Source organism: Schistocerca nitens, chromosome 3, assembly GCF_023898315.1.
Source record: "Schistocerca nitens isolate TAMUIC-IGC-003100 chromosome 3, iqSchNite1.1, whole genome shotgun sequence".
NCBI classification, from domain to species: domain Eukaryota; kingdom Metazoa; phylum Arthropoda; class Insecta; order Orthoptera; family Acrididae; genus Schistocerca; species Schistocerca nitens.
This window is the reverse complement of record NC_064616.1, coordinates 276,183,069-276,199,971: the sequence shown is the minus strand read 5'-3', so window position 1 is coordinate 276,199,971 and position 16,903 is coordinate 276,183,069.

The following is a 16,903-nucleotide window of genomic DNA, read 5'->3' as shown; positions in this document are numbered from 1 at the left end:
TCAATTTTTACCTCTGTATCTACATTATCCGCTTCTCTTGCGAAGACCGCTTACGCGGCTTGCTAGTACACCATATTTCGTGGACACATCACTTTTAGAAACCATCTTTTGTCAGCGGAGAGGCGCTCCATATATATATATATATATATATATATATATATATATATATATATATATATATATGAAGATGGTATCTGTTCTTTCGGACATGTACATGTCCGAAAGAACAGATACCATCTTGATATACCGGGTGATCAAAAAGTCAGTATAAATTTGAAAATTTAATAAACCACGGAATAATGTAGATAGAGAGGTAAAAATTGACACACATGCTTGGAATGACATGGTGTTCTATTAGAACAAAAAAAGAGTTCACAAAATGTCCGACAGATGGCGCTGTACAGCAAAAAGTCAGTAACTGCTACCGTGACGGGTGAGAGGTACACCGATATCTTACAGAATCGTATCATCCCCAGCCTGGTTGATAAACACCTGCTGGAACGTATGATGTTTACGCAGGATGGCATATATATATATATATATATATATATATATATATATATATATATATATATATATATATATATATATATATAAGGTTCACCAGCCATTTTACCATCTTCTTCTTCTGTGCGGATGCACAAACAGTGCCCGAACTCTTACGGGAATCGGCAAAAATCCGCGAAATGAGTATAATGGGCAAGGACACTATGAATATGATGCGGGACAGTAAGTTGGGAATGTGGGTCTCACGGGAGGCGTGACAGAGATAAGCCTGCAGTCGCACTGTCCTGTGTGCCCTCGGTGGTTCAGATGGATAGAGCGTCTGCCATCTAAGCAGGAGATCCCGGTTTCGAGTCCCGGTCGGGCCACACATTTCCAACTGTCCCCGTTGACATATCAACTCCTGTATGCAGCTAGGGGTAATCATTTCATTGTACTTACACATCTAAACCAAAAAATTACCTTGGCGTTAGTTGTAATTTACTGATTCATGTGGTTCCAGCAGGAGGGTCCCTAATGCAGCTAGACTGCTCGGTTACAGAAATCACATACCTGGATGTGTTTGGGATATGGCTTTTTCCTGAATTGCGAGAGTATGCTGAAAATTACTTTTTTTCAGCAGTACGGAGCACCATCGCAATGGTACAGGCATGTAAGACAATTTCTAAATAGTGAGCTGCATCAACGATATGTTGGCTGCACGGGGCGCATTGTTCTATTCGTATCTAAGATCGCCTGGTCTCACCCCTTTACTCGTATCTGGCCGTTCGTCGGCCACTCTTGTTTCCGGCGCAACGGCCGTGTCGAGCAGGTAGTCTCCTCAAGAACCGCAGGCGCTTCTCTTGCGAAGGCCGCTTACGCGGCTTGCTAGTACACCATATTTCGTGGACACATCACTTTTAGAAACCATCTTTTGTCAGCGGAGAGGCGCTCTACCACAACTACTGTTCGGTGGTTTTGGTGCACTGCATAAATGATGTAGTAAATGGCAGGTTTACCGGCATATTGGTATAATTAGTTGGGAAACAAACATAAATGAACATGCAAGAGAGAAAATTTGAGCCGACAATTATTCTTTTATTTGGTTGTTTGACACATAATTAAAACTGCACATTATTCAGTGTTAGTCCACTGTGTATTTTATGTTCTTACAAAATATAAATTGCATTTTATAAATAATAAAAATTAGTTGATTGTGTTACTTGTTTTATGTAACCAAAGCAGTTACTTTTGATGCAAGTACAGTATACATTCACGAATATAAAAATAAATAATTATGGTTGGTTGGTTGATTTGGGGGAAGAGCACGAAACAGTGAGGTCATCAGTCCCATCATATTAGAGAAGGATGGGAAAGGAAGTTGGCAGTGCCCTTTCCAAGTTACCATCCCGGCATTTGCCTGAACCGCTTTAGGGAAATCACGGAAAACCTAAATCAGGATGGCAGGAAGCGGGTTTGAACCGTTGTTCTCCATAATGCGAATCCAGTGTGCTTAACACCGCGCCACCTCGCTTGGTTACATAATTCTCATTGTTTTCTACTCAATAGAACGTTCTTCATCATGACCTGAGGCAAGAGTATCCTGCTATTGCTAATAAATGCGAAAGTTGTTTATGAATAACAGAAACATGTTTTATATAAGATCGACGAAGTATTGAAGCAATGTTTGAAATATTTTGTTTGGATTTTTTTATTTTTTGTAGTGGAAATTGGGTTTTCTAGCGCTATAAGATAAAACCCGATTGTTATCTTTATTTTTACGACATCTCTCTGTTTGTCGTTGCATATCAACAGTTTTCGAAGAAATCCTGAATTAAACATCGACAATTTCAGTTTCACTATAAATACTGTTTATTCCTATGAACCAGAACAAAAATGTTCCGTAGGCTACTCGGCATTTTCTACAACACCACTGACTTTCTAGACGTTTCGCGGCTTCCTAATTTTAGAAGAACTTGGTAAGACACTGATGGCATACGTAAGGAAAGCGATCGCTGTGAGGGAACGCCCGAGAGTTATGCAATTCACCCAATTTACGGGCAACGTAGGTACGAACTTCACTGACCAAAGTCACTAGGTAAACTGTTGTAGTCTACGGTAGGCTACGGTGGTTTACGGCTCCAGTTTGCAGGCTAAATGCTATCAGGAGCCACCTGGGACTCCATGATCGCTCAGAGGCAGAAAGTGTATCAGCAAAGGTGGCGCTGCAATCGAGAGAACTGTTCACGTGTCAGTGAAGCACTCGCGTGGATTCCTCCACCCGTTATATACACACACCAAAAAAAATTTTCCATCACCACGGGTCCGAGAGTTTTGGAACCTGTACAGAAAATATGAATAGAGATTAACATAAGCATCCTTTCTGTCTTTTTTATTGCTCATGAAAACCACACATTGCACGTTGTACCACCATAGAGCGAGACCTTCAGAGGTGGTGGACCAGATTGCTGTACTGACCGGTACTTCTAATACCCAGTAGGCACGTCCTCTTGCATCGATGCTTTCCTGTATTCGTCGTGGCATACTATCCACAAGTTCATCAAGGCACTGTTGGTCCAGATTGTCCCACTCCTCAACGGCGATTCAGCGTAGATCCTACAGAGTGGTTGTTGGGTCACGTCGCCCACAAACAGCCCTTTTCAATCTATCCCAGGCATGTTCGATAGGGTTCGTGTGTGGAGAACATGCTGGCCACTCTAGTACAGTGATGTCATTATCTTGAAGGAAGTCATTCACAGCCGCCGGTGTGGCCGTGGGGTTCTAGGCGCTTCAGTCTGGAACCGCGTGACCGCTACGGTCGCTGGTTCGAATCCTGCCTCGGGCATGGATGTGTGTGTCATGTCCTTAGGTTAGTTAGGTTTAAGTAGTTCTAAGTTCTAGGGGACTGATGGCCATAGATGTTAAGTCCCATAGTGCTCAGAGCCATTTTTGAAGCCATTCACAAGATGTTCGCGATGGGGACGCGAATTGTCGTCCACGAAGACGAATGCCTCGCCAATATGCTGCCCATGTGGTTGCACTTTCGGTCGGAGGATGGCATTAATGTATCGTACACCAGTTACGACAACTTTCATGACCACCAGCGACGTATCGGCCCCACATAATGTCACCCCAAAACAGCACGGAACCTCACCTTGCTGTAGTCGCTGGACAGTGTATCTAAGACATTCAGACTGATCGTGTTGCCTCCAGACTCGTCTCCGACGATTGTCTGGTTCGAGGCAATGCGACACTCATCGGTGAAGAGAACGTGATGCCAATCCTGAGCGGTCCATTCAGAATGTTGTTGTAGCCTTCTGCATCGCGCTGCAAGGTGTAGTGGTTGCAAAGATGGACCTCGCCATGGACGTCGAGAGTGAAGTTGTACATCATGCAGCCTATTGTGCACAGTTTTAGTTGAAACACGACGTCCTGTGGGTGCACGAAAAGCATTATTCAACATGGTGGCGTTGCTGTCAGGGTTCCTCCGAGCCATAATCCATAGGTAGCATGCCTGAGTGAGGCATGTCACCAACAGTTCTTGTCTCTCTGTATCTTCTCTACGTCCAAACAACATCGCTTTGGTTCACTCCGAGACACCTTGACACTTCACTTGTTGAGAGCCCTTCCTGGCACAAAGTATCAATGCGGACGCGATCGAACCGCGGTATTGACCGTCTAGGCATGGCTGAACTACAGATAACACGAGCCGTGTCCCTCCTTCCTAGTGGAATGATCGGAACTGATCGGCTGTCGGACCGCCTCCGTCTAATAGGCGCTGCTCATGCATGGTTGTTTACATCTTTGGGCGGGTTTAGTGACATCTCTTAACAGTCAAAGGGACTATGTATGTGATACAATATCCACAGTCAACGTCTGTCTTCAGGAGTTCCGGGAACAGGTGTGATGCAATTTTTTTTTTTTTTATGTGTGTACTTGAGGCAGCACAACCTTCAGCAGACAGCTCTTCGCTCAGCTCCGGTTCATGAGGCGGCTGCGCCCTGCGGACCATCTGTCGGACCTGCGTACGGACCCTACACAACACCATGAGCACCAGGGATAACACTCTACAGCCGGCCGCTGGTGGCCGAGCGGTTCTGGCGCTACAGTCTGGAACCGAGCGACCGCTACGGTCGCAGGTTCGAATCCTGCCTCGGGCATGGATGTGTGTGTTGTCCTTAGGTTAGTTAGGTTTAAGTAGTTCTAAGTTCTAGGGGACTTATGACCTCAGCAGTTGAGTCCCATAGTGCTCAGAGCCATTTGAACCATTTTTGATAACACTCTACATCGAACGACAGGAATCTTCGTCGGAGCCTACCGCTTCCTCCGTCCCTTGTCCTCCCAGGACTCCATGCCACTGTATCGGTAGCGTTACTGTGAAACGTTGACTGTGTACTTATGCTTGTTTAATCGTTGGACCAAAGTCACCAAGGACTTTGATTCTGTTACTCATATCTGATCAAGGACGACCATATCAGTTATTCTGTTACATGCTGTATTCAGCTTTCCTGTGCTAATGTTATAAGTATACTTAAACGCAAACTGGGACTATCGCTCACCAACAACGTGCGTGCAGTATACAATAAATGAATAAAAACACAAAATACTTGATTTTTATGATGTTTTATGGAAGACACCGTCTGTGCCCGCCCTTACGACGACGATGGGTACCACACCACATATTAATAGTTTTGCATAAACTTATAAGATTATATCCGTAAAGAAAGAAAGGAATTTTACACTTCTGGCATAATATATTCCACGTGAAGTACACAAAAAACATTCAGTCAGCACCAAGGATGAAACAGGTGTCATCGAAGTTCTTCGGTACATATTCTCGTAACTTCTTTCCTTGTTCACGAGAAATTTACTTCATTTATGGTGGTAGACCAGGATGACGCTCGGTTTTGCAACCGATATTCGTGATTTCTTTCAATAAAATAAATTTTAACTTGACTTTCGACCTTTATTGTACACCCTTAATACAATATTACGCATTTTTTTTAAGTAAAACCCTTGCACCCAGAGGACACTACAAGATATGGACGAAATTCCTTCGCGGATTGCGAGGGCGGTTGGTAGGAGCTCTGTATGGCACAGTTTTCAATCTGGAACAAAATTTCAGAAACTGCTTTCAAACTGATGATACTGTCGAACTTAGTACGTAGAGATAGTTGCAGAAAAGGTTTTTAACAAAATGGCGATACTCTGAAATAAAAGCCAATTTTGTCGACAAAAAGTCGTAATAAAAACGTGCACCAGAATCGAAATAAAAGTTTATCACAAAAAACCTACGAACTACACTACAAAAGTCGTCGACTCACAAGTTACAAAAAGATACAATGCAATAGCATTCATGTTTCACGAGTTATAGCTCCGGCCAACTTTAAAAACAGTGTTTCGAAAAAATAATGCTTTTAAAATTTCAACTTGTGTTTTTTAATAACGAAATTGAACATACCTTTAATCCGCAAAGCCAGCACCGAACAATTGGCCTTTTCCTGACTGATGTCGAAGAACTCTCATTTTGATGAAATTATCTTGATTAAATGGCTTCCGCTTACTAATCGAAACGTTTTTTCCACGAGTGGAATTACCTTTTGTATCAGTATATATACGTTTGTTTGTAATTTTTAGAGCCCGCGTTTTACTTCGTACATAAAAAATAAAACAAGCGAAATGATAAGTTAATTAGAAGCGAGACAAGCACGTGCTTTCAATCTGTTTACCATAAACGAATCACGTACGAAGAGACCTCTTCTACAGCATAGTATTTTAGTTGATACTAATGCACTCTGTGATACTATGCGAAACTAACAGGACACCTGTCCTGTCGGTAACAATTATTGCATTGGAGCGAGAGCCGGCCGGAGTGGCCGAGCGGTTCTAGGCGCTACAGTCTGGAACCACGCGGCCACTACGGTCGCAGGTTCGAATCCTGCCTCGGGTATGGATGTGTGTGATGTCCTTAGGTTAGTTAAGTTTAAGTCGTTCTAAGTTCTAGGGGACTGATGACCTCAGATGTTAAGTCCCATAGTGCTCAGAGCCATTTGAACCATTGGAGCGCGACTAATGGGCACAACATTCCGGAAATCGTTTGGGAATTAAATATTCCAAGATCCACAGTGTCAATAGTGTGTCGAGAATATAAAATTTCAGACATTGTCTCTCACCACAGACACCACAGTGGCTGATGACCTTCACTTCACGAGCAAGAGCAGCGACGTTTGCTTCAAGTTGTCGGTGTTAAGATGCAAGCAACACTGCGTGAAATAAAAGCAGAAATCAGTGTGGGACGTACGCCTAACGTACCTGTTAAGACAGTGCGACGAAATTTGGTGATAATAGGCTATGGCAGCAGATGAGTGACGCCATTGCCTTTGGCAACAGCAAGACATCGCCTGCAGCGCATCTCCTAGGGTCGTGACCATATCGGTTGGACCCTAGACGACTGGAAAATCGTGGCCTCGTCAAATGAGTCCCAATTTCACTCGGTAAGAGCTGATGGTCTGGTTCGAGTGTGGCGCAGACCCCAACGATAGATGGACCCAAGTTGTCAACAAGACACTGTGGAAGCTGGTGATGGCTCCATAATTGTGTGGGCTATGTATACTTAGAATGGGCTGGGTCCTCTGGTCAACTGAATCCATCAATGACTGGAAATGGTTGCTTTCAGCTACTTAGAGACCAACTGCAGCCATTCATGGACTTCATGTTCCCAAACAACGATGAAATTTTTATGGACGACAATGCGTCATGTCACCGAGCCATAGTTGTTAGCGATGAGTTTGAAGAACATTCTGGATAGTTCGAGCCCGACGTGAATTCCATCCAACATTTATGGACATAATCGAGAGGTCGGTTCGTGCACAAACTCCAGCATCATCAACAATTTCGCTATTATGGGCAGCTGTAGGGGCAGCATGGCTCTGTATCTCTACAGAGGACTTTCAACTACTTGTTGAGTCCTTGCCACGTCGAGTTTTTGTACCATCCGGGGCGAAAGGAGGTCCGACACGATATTAGTAGGTGTCCCATGAGTTTTGTCACCTCATTGTAATTCAGCGCTTGTGGAACACTTTATATGAACAAATCTTGAAAATGTACTCCTTAACGAACATTTGAAGCCAATAGAAAAACTAGGCTTAAAGAATTCTACCCTTGTCCACCCGCTTAATAGAGCAATACATAACTTTCGAGGCAGCTTTATTTCTCTGAACACAGAGAAAAGAATACCGCAGAATGTGCTGTTTGACCCTTGTATCTCCTGTCCATCACAAACATAGTACGGCTTTCCTCCTTACAGACATCTGCAACCGATCACACTAGCCAGTTCTTCAATTTATCTTAAACTGTTAGACTGCGGGAGTGACAATTAAAAATAAAATCCCCGTTTTTGCTAATGTTCCAGGGTTTCCACTAAGTTCCGAAACGGACCCAGTATCGTGATATTTGATACATATATTTTCGTAAACGGAACTGTAGTGGTCTAAATCGCTTCACTGAAAATTCTGGCTAGTGGCCCCAAGCATTATGCCGAGCTTCGTTGAAATCTATAATTGCAGGGTGTGGCCTTTCTTGCTAGACTTGGGTGACAATAGCAGTCTATATAAGATGGTTTCTTAATGAGTCTTTCTAGTGCGTCCCCAACACATAAAGACAAGGCTGTTTTTCTGTGAGACATAAAACTTCTAGAATTTCTGCAAGGTTTTAAAACGAGAATGATAATTTGAAGAGTCTAATCCACCACCAGCTCCTTCTTGGTCAACGTATCGTTGAAGATCCCTGTAAGCTTGTAAAATTCTGAGCACTGCTTAATGACCTAGTATCAGCGCTTAGCAAATGTGTCCCGAGAGGTTTTAATGGCTTATTTGATTTTTAACGTATGAACGGAGTGGAGAAAGGGTCATTACCTGCACGAATCTGACAAGAGGATGGAGCCATTTTATCTGCAGAATCTTTCTGACACAGAGGTTCGAGATCTGGCGATGTTTCTCTACACAATGTTTGTAACTCTCGGCCTCTTCTCGAAAGACCAATGATGCAATTACATTGAGGCAGTCGAGCCAAGAGCCATTCTTACTATGCCCAACGTTTCCGTTGTGGCGTCCACTGTTTTTTATTAATGGTATCGTTGTAACTATTGTTCCTCACGATAATTCCTGGCCGGCCGCGGTGGTCTAGCGGTTCTAGGCGCTCAGTTCGGAACCGCGGGACTGCTACGGTCGCAGGTTCGAATCCTGCCTCGGGCATGGATGTGTGTGATGTCCTTAGGTTAGTTAGGTTTAAGTAGTTCTAAGTTCTAGGGGCTGATGACCACAGATGTTAAGTCCCATAGTGCTCAGAGCCATTTGTACCATTTTTTTGATAATTCCTGAAGGCGATCTTACGTTGTCAAACAGTCCCTGAGCAATCAAATTTACACAAAAAAATCGACAGTTCACAGTCGTATGTTTCTGGTTATCGTTGTGGTATGCAAAGTTGACGTCTCGATTTCTGCGATGAAACAATGCAACGCTAGCGGTGATAACAAAGTCGACTTTTACTTTTTTACTTCTTTCTCGACTCAGCTTGCGCATTAAGACCGAGCAGCAGCCCGATCTCTCCAATGGTTTTTTCTTGTAATATATTCATCTCACTTACAATGAAACTTTCATCCTGACAACAAAATATTCATTTTATTTCTTCCTTATGTTTTTCTGCATTTCGTCAACGTCGAGGGAACTGAATGTAGGCTAAAAGGAGAAGCACATTTACACCATGTACTGAATACAATAGTACAGATACTGCTGCGATTTATAAAATATAGAGAGCGGAATTTGCGCCTACCGGAACGCTGTTAAGAAAAAGTGTCACGTCCAAGTTTCTCTTACTAAGCGTTAAGGGAAACAGTGACGCCAGATGACACTGACGTACTGTAGATAATGTACTCGTAAATGGAATACATGTTTCTCCGCAATTACAAAACTGACACGTATCTGTTTAACAATGATATATAATAATTCTTGCGTACACTGATCAGCCAGAACGTTATGACCACCTACCTAATAGCCGACATGTCCACCTTTGGTACGGATAACAGCGGCAACACGTCATGGCATGGAAGTAATGAGGCCTTGGTAGGACGCTGGAGGAAATTGGTACCACATCTGCACACACAGGTCACCTAATTCACGTAAATTCCGGGAAGGGGGGACGATGAGCTCTGGCATCACGTTCAGTCACATTCCACTTGAATTCGATCGGGTTCAGATCTGGCAAGTTGGGGGTGATGGTGGGGGTACAACATCAATTGGAACTCGACACTGTGTTCCCCGAATCACTCTATTACACTCCTAGCCTTGTGACCTTCCGCATTATCTTGATGCAAAAATGTAACTGCCGTTGAGAAACATGATCGTTATGAAGAGGTGTACGTGGTCTGCAACTGGTCTGCGATAGCCCTTGGCCGTCATGGTGCCATGCACGAGCTCCACTGGGACCATGGCTGCCAATGTGAATGTTCCCCATAGCATAGTGGAGCACCGCCAGCTTGTCTCCGTCTCGCAGTACAAGTGCCAAGGAGCTGTTCCCCAGGAAGACTACCGATTCGCAATCTCCCATCGGCATGATGAAGAATGTATCAGGCTTCATCAGACCATGCAACGCTCCGCCACTGTGTCAACATCGAGTACCGATGGTCACGTGCCCATTTCAGTCGTAATTACCAATGTCATGGTGTTAACATTCGGAAATGCATAGGTCGTCCGTCAGCTGTAGAGGCCCATCGTTAGGAATGTTCGGTGCCCCGTGTGTTCAGACACACTTGCACTATGCCCAGCATTAATGTCTGATGTTAGTTCCGCCACAGTTGGCCGCCTGTCCTGTTATACCAGTCTGCCCAGCCTACGACGTCCGACTTCTGTAATGGGGAATGGCAGCCCAACCCCACCACGTCTGTACGTGGTTTCGCCTTGGTTTCACCACGTGTTGAAATCACTCACCACAGCACTCTAAGTGCTAATGTCGATCCTCTGGGCTCTCACAATCTACCCTTGGTCAAACTCAGGTAGATCGCGCCTCTTTCCCATTCTACACACGTACAACACGCTGACTGATACTACACGCACCGTGCATGTGTCTGACTAGCAGTCATTCCTCGCCAGATGACGCTTCTATCCCCTGGACGGGTTTATATCGACAGTAGATGGGTGGTCATAATGTCCTGGCTGATCAGAGTATGTCATTCACTTAATACACAGTGATGAGTCAAAACATTATCATCACCTTCTTAACAGCTTGTTTGTTCGTCTTTGGAACGAAATGCATCACTGATTCGGCATATCAGAGATCCGACAGTTTGTTAGTAGGTTTGTGGCGGTATATGGCATTAGATGTCTACGCACAGGTCATGTAATTCGCGTAAAAAACGGGTCGCCGATTTGCGTACGCCGTGTTGGCGCCCGACAGTGACCCAGAAGGGTCCCATAGGATTTACATCAGGCGAATTTGGTCACCGGGAGATCAACGTGAGTTCACAATAATGCTCCTAAACCACTGTAGCACAGTTCTGGTTCCGAGACACAGACAATTATACTGGGAAGACATTAGGCATGAAGGGATGCAGGTGGTTCGCAGCTGTCAGCGTATCTTAGATTACTAACACAGGTCCCCCGAAAACACAGAAGAATGTCTCCCAGAGCGTAACACTGCCCCCAACAGCATGCATCCGTGGCGCTCTGCACGTTTCGAGTCGCCGTTCGCTTCGATGATGGCGTTTGAGGAGACGACCAGCGACCTAGTGGAGCAAAAATGTGATTCCCTCGAAGAGCCGACACGTTTACATTGATCGACGTTCGAATCCCGATGATCCCGTGATCACTGCAGTCGTAATTGTAGATGTCGTTGGGTCAAGAAGTGAACACGTAGGGATCGTCTGCTGTGGAGTTCCATGTTCGCCCACGCAGTTCACCGCGTCATGAAAAGGGTTGACAGAGAATTAGTGCCAACCCGTACTCTATTCCTCACACTTGACTGTGTGGTACTTCCATCAAAAATTAAGGCTGGCTACGAAGCTATTACTGTCGTGACATACATCACGAATCCCACACGTTGCTACAAATGTCAGTGCTACAACCACACCAGTGAATCTTGTGAAAATGCAGCCAAATGCATAACCTGCGGCGGACGCTCATAACGGTGAGTGTTCATCTCCTTCCTCTCACTGTATCAACTGCACGGATGCTCATACTGCTTCCTCGCGTGACTGTCCAATCAACCTCGAAGAGACAGCTGTTCAGGTGATCCGGGTGAAGGAAGAAGTTCCTACTCACATTCCTCGAAAAATATTAACTAGCCACAAACCATGTACATCACCTTCTGGCAATCATATTACAGTTCTGGCTACTCCCCGACCTATGAAGGACATGGCTATGCAGACTTGCAACGTCCAGTTTAGTGTCACGGTTGTGAAATCGTCCAGCTCGCAGGTCACACCCCCATCTTTACCTGCTACGGGTGCACACCATACCAACTAATCATCGGTTGCGCCAGTGAAATTGCGTGCCTCGCAAACAGAAGCACGAAAATCCAAAAAGGAGTATTTCCGCAATGACTTTCTGCGCACATCTAGCCAGCCAACATCTAGATCTGCACCTGTTAAACGCCAAGGTTCTAAGCAGTAAAACAAAGGCAAACGATCTTCCCCTTCTACACCTCTGCGTTCTTCTACAATGGTGTCATCACGCGATATCCTCACCCAGCCGACCTCTGTTTCACCGGGACACACCGCCAACAACCAGTCCGCTGGCCAATTGAAAGCGAATATCGACATCTCTGTCGAACTAACGCACCACGATCCTCCAGCCTCTGAACCTGGCCGTTGTGCTCGTTCTAGTTCTGGCACTCAGCAGCCCCCACGGTCACTTCCCCCTTATTTGACCCAATTCTGTCTGTCATCGAATATGGTTATTCTCCAATGGAACAGTCGCTGCATCAGATCGAAAAGGGTTGAATTACAGTTCCTCTTGCGATCATACTGTTCAGTTGCTTTCTCCCTCCAGGAAACAAAATTACGCCCTCACCATCGCTTTCACCTCCCACACTTCACTTCAGTCCGTTTTGGCCTTCCCCCTGAGTCAGGGGCAGTAATGTTGCTCACTCCAGTAGACGTCTATAGTTACACCATTTCCCTGCACTCTCATCTTCAAGCTGTTACTGTCCGTCTTTCCCCTCCCAGTTTCACCTTTTCTCTTTGCAATTTCTACTCACCCTCGTCTTCTGCTGACACCAGGACAGACATTTCGTAACTCAGTGCTTAACTTCTTCCTCCCTTTTTGCTGCTCGGCGACTTCTATGGCCATCATTCCCTTTGGGGCTCTCCATGCCCCTGTCCGACAGGCTCTCTCCTAGCAGATATCTTCAATCGGCTCGATCTAATCTGAACACGGGTACACCCACATTTATTTCCGAATCCACGCACTCCTTTTACCATTTGGACCTTTCGATCTGCATTGCTCAGCTTTCTCGTCGTCTCGAGTCGTCCGTCATCTCAGACACATACTGGGGTGACCATTTCACGTGTGTCATTCGTTTGCTAACGTCCATCCCAGCTGTGCGTCCAAACAACCGGCTGTGTACATGGACAGGGAGAGAGAAGAAGGTTGTTGGAGTATTCTGCTTAGACCGATAACATACAGGAGGTCGAGTGGTCAGGACGTGTGAGTGGGCATCCAGGACTGACGTTAAATGACAGAACAGGAAATTAGGTAAAATAAAGAGAATATATTTCAGTGTATTTTATACAAGAGGCGTGTCTGGGGTCGGAGGTTACCAGGTTTACGCCAATTTAGGAGGTCGAACAGCTAATTGAAATGGCCAACGGAAGGGGAGGCGGTTCATGCTAACTGATGTCGGTGGCCGGTAATGGAACGGAGAGCCAGAGGCTCTGCCTCACGAAAAGACGTCTACTCGGCTCTAGGTCTGGATCACAAGAGAGCGAAGCAACTGCGTTCTGCACTGTGGAATCCTCCAGAATCCACGCACGTGACCTGTATCCACGCTTGCTATTGGCTAAAACAGATGGCTTGAATAAGCTGGCAGTTTCAGCAGAGGGCTCAAGGCGTCCCTTGTCAGCAGCTTTAACTTGACAGAACTGCCTTGAATGTGAAAGAGAGGCAACTTGTGTCACATAGGCACAGTCGAAGTTGCTCTGGGAGAAAACTTGTTAAGATCTAAATGGGCCTTTAAAATAAATGTTGTAAAACAATTCTCTAAAATATTCCTTGACTGGTTGCCACCCTGTACATTGCTTCCACTTTCCAGAGAGTTCGTAACTCACATTGTTTACAAAAGGGTGTCAGTTACTCCCAGGAAAGACGGTTTGCCCTAATAGTGGCCCATAGTGTGACTATGGAAGGAATCTATTACAATATTTCATTTAGTGTAAGTGGGAGGGGACTTACATATAGTCAGGTTCATCAAATTCATGAGTTAAGAAAACAGAGTTAAGAAAACAGTAAAATACTAACTGCTCAAATTTTGTGCAGAAATACAATAGCTCCTGTAATAACTGAAACCATCATCAGCCAGATAATCAGTTCTTAAATTAAACGAAGGTAAAATTGCGCCAGAGACTTTTACAAAACAGGAATGGTTTCTGCTAGTTTGAGGAAAAATCTGTTATTAATTTACTGTAGCAGTACTAAACTCAGTGTCATAGGAAGTATATGCTCGCAGAACTGAATCACCACTGATCTTTTAATGGTTTCCAGGCGTTATTAGTATTGTCTGGCAAATATTAATCTCGCTGCTACATATTGGAAATAATACCAAAATATAAAATGCATCAACAACATGACAGAATACTTAGTTCTATGATAAAGTATTTGGGTAATAAACGTAATAAATCAGTTTGCTGGCCAGGGTTAGAACTGGATTAAGTACATTTGAAAAAGGGTAATAACCTAGGTAAAATCTTGCTACGTCATCTGACTATTGTTCCTGGTAATAGATGCACAAAGTTCCACTGGCTAAAAAATATTAACATAATTTGAGTAAAAAGTTGAATCCAGTTGGCAAGTTGAAGAGATGATGTACCATAAAGCACATAACCCAAACCTTATTTATACTAATCCATGTTAAAATACAGAAGTTCAAAATCATATCTTATTTTATACAGCACTTCCCCATTTAGAATAACGGAAAAATTTCTGATTACTGGATACAAGCAGGTGGTTGATTTCCTTAGAACGCCAAGAAGTTATACTCTGTCAGAATAGTGTTAAAGAGCAGTAACGATAAAATAACAGCTCATGAATATCTGTAGATTTGTCCACTTAAAGGGATAGTTATGGTTTTAAGATTAAACAGAGTGTGCAAAAGCTAATTCACAAGATTAACATTATTCGAAATGGTAAGTTCAGCTGCTTAAATCAGTTGAAAGAAAAAGTAAAATTAAATTCATAAAAGCATTCACTGAAATATGTAGCCTCTAGGTTGATCCCATTACTCTGGATCACTTTAGAAGACAGTATACTGACAAATTACTGGATTTATGGATAATATTAGGGGACAGCGATGGCTGCATCACACAACCACGAATTTCTAATATTAAAATTCTAACTACAAAATTTAAAAAACCTTCAGTTACTTCATAAAATAGCAGCCCTTCAAAACATGGCATATCCAAATACTGAGAAATAAACAGCAAGAGACAGTGAACTACTGCACATAGATCAAACTATACAGGAGTTCCAACTGGAAAAATAGTAGCATAAAGTAGCCGATGCATCTGATAAACCATCACTGTCTCAATTTCGATACATTGTTGGAAATGTCCAATGCAGTCAAATAATAGTGAAAATCCCAGAAAAGCAAAAGAAAATATATTAAAAACCATATGACATTGCGTCATGGGGTAACAGTCTTGATGCACATCACTTAATTTTTCATAACTGAGACAAATGGGAACTAACAGGGTGGAAATGTGACTAAGTTGTGGCCTGAATGGTTACTGGTTTGTCCGAGAAATATTATAGTCTCATAAATGAGTACCTATATTCAATAATAGTTTTCATAAGTTACTGCTCAAGGTGCAGCACAATATTGTCCAATTGCGAAATGAGGATGTGGTATGACTTTAAATATTTGTAGGGTGAATGCACCTAGTGTAAGGGCTTCCTAGTCTTAATACAGTTTCGACTTATATTCATTAATTGTAGAAAACACATACTCATTTAAATGTTTATCTAATTCCCAGAACCACAAAATTAGATAATCAACATGTATCACTTCATTACATTACAGCTATAAAAAGAACAAAAGGCATAAGTACTTGAGGGAACAGATCTATGGTAAATAGTTATTCCATAGGAAATTGCTCATTACCTCATCATAACCATTGTACTACTCTAAGTCCCTTTATAAGAAAAACACAATAAAAGTTATTAATTCACATTAATATAAGGAGACAAAATATCAAAATACACCAAGAAAGTACAAGATCTAGTGCTCAGAGTAGCACATGAACTTAATATATTTCCCAATACTGGCACTGAAACGTAATGTTCTGCAAAAATGTTACAATAATTATTAACAAACTGTCCGCTATACCTAAAATTACCACTAGAAATTCAGGACAAGACTTGTTGGAGTGTCAACTGAAAATTTCGGTCCGTTACTGCCTCATTTTTTCCTCTAAAATGACAAAGTTCTAGAAAAACTATCTGTATTGTCCACTACTGTTAGAGTTTACTGTTTTCAGATTATCAGGAGGCCTTCATATGGCATAAAATAAGCGAGTAAAACGAAGTTATAGGCATGGAGGAATACACAGGCAAAACTTTAAAAATGGTAAATAAAATGTGTGTCCACAGTGACAAAACAACTAACTATATCATCGTCCTATTCAAACTTCACATAAAGGAAGCAAAAGAATGCAGCTCATAAAATACGAAAATATTTGCAGATAGAATACGGTTCTGCGCGACAGAAGCGCACGAACTGTTTGTAAACTTCCGACTGGCGGGAGCAGAGCACGTGGACTGCACGGCGGGGAAGAACAGAGATGCGCGTGTGACGTCGACAAACTAGGATATGCGCAAATTGAGACGCGTATGTCACGAGACCCACGAGAAAGACAGGCCGCGGGGCGTACGCCATAAAGATAGGCCTGAACTCGTTCGCTCCCTCAGCTCAGCAGACAAATTGCGTTTCTAAACCAGTTAAATCGCAGCTGGGCGTGTACCTATTAACGAGAATTGCATCTTCTGCTGGAATCTGCTATTACGAAGTCCTACTCATTAACAGTACCAGAACAAAATTTAATTTAAGATCAGTACTGGATATAAATGGTATAGCGGCTTGTTTATAGCATTTAGTCTCTTCTGCTTAACAGTCCTAAAATCCTACAAGAACTGGAGTGTAATGCAACTGATAACCA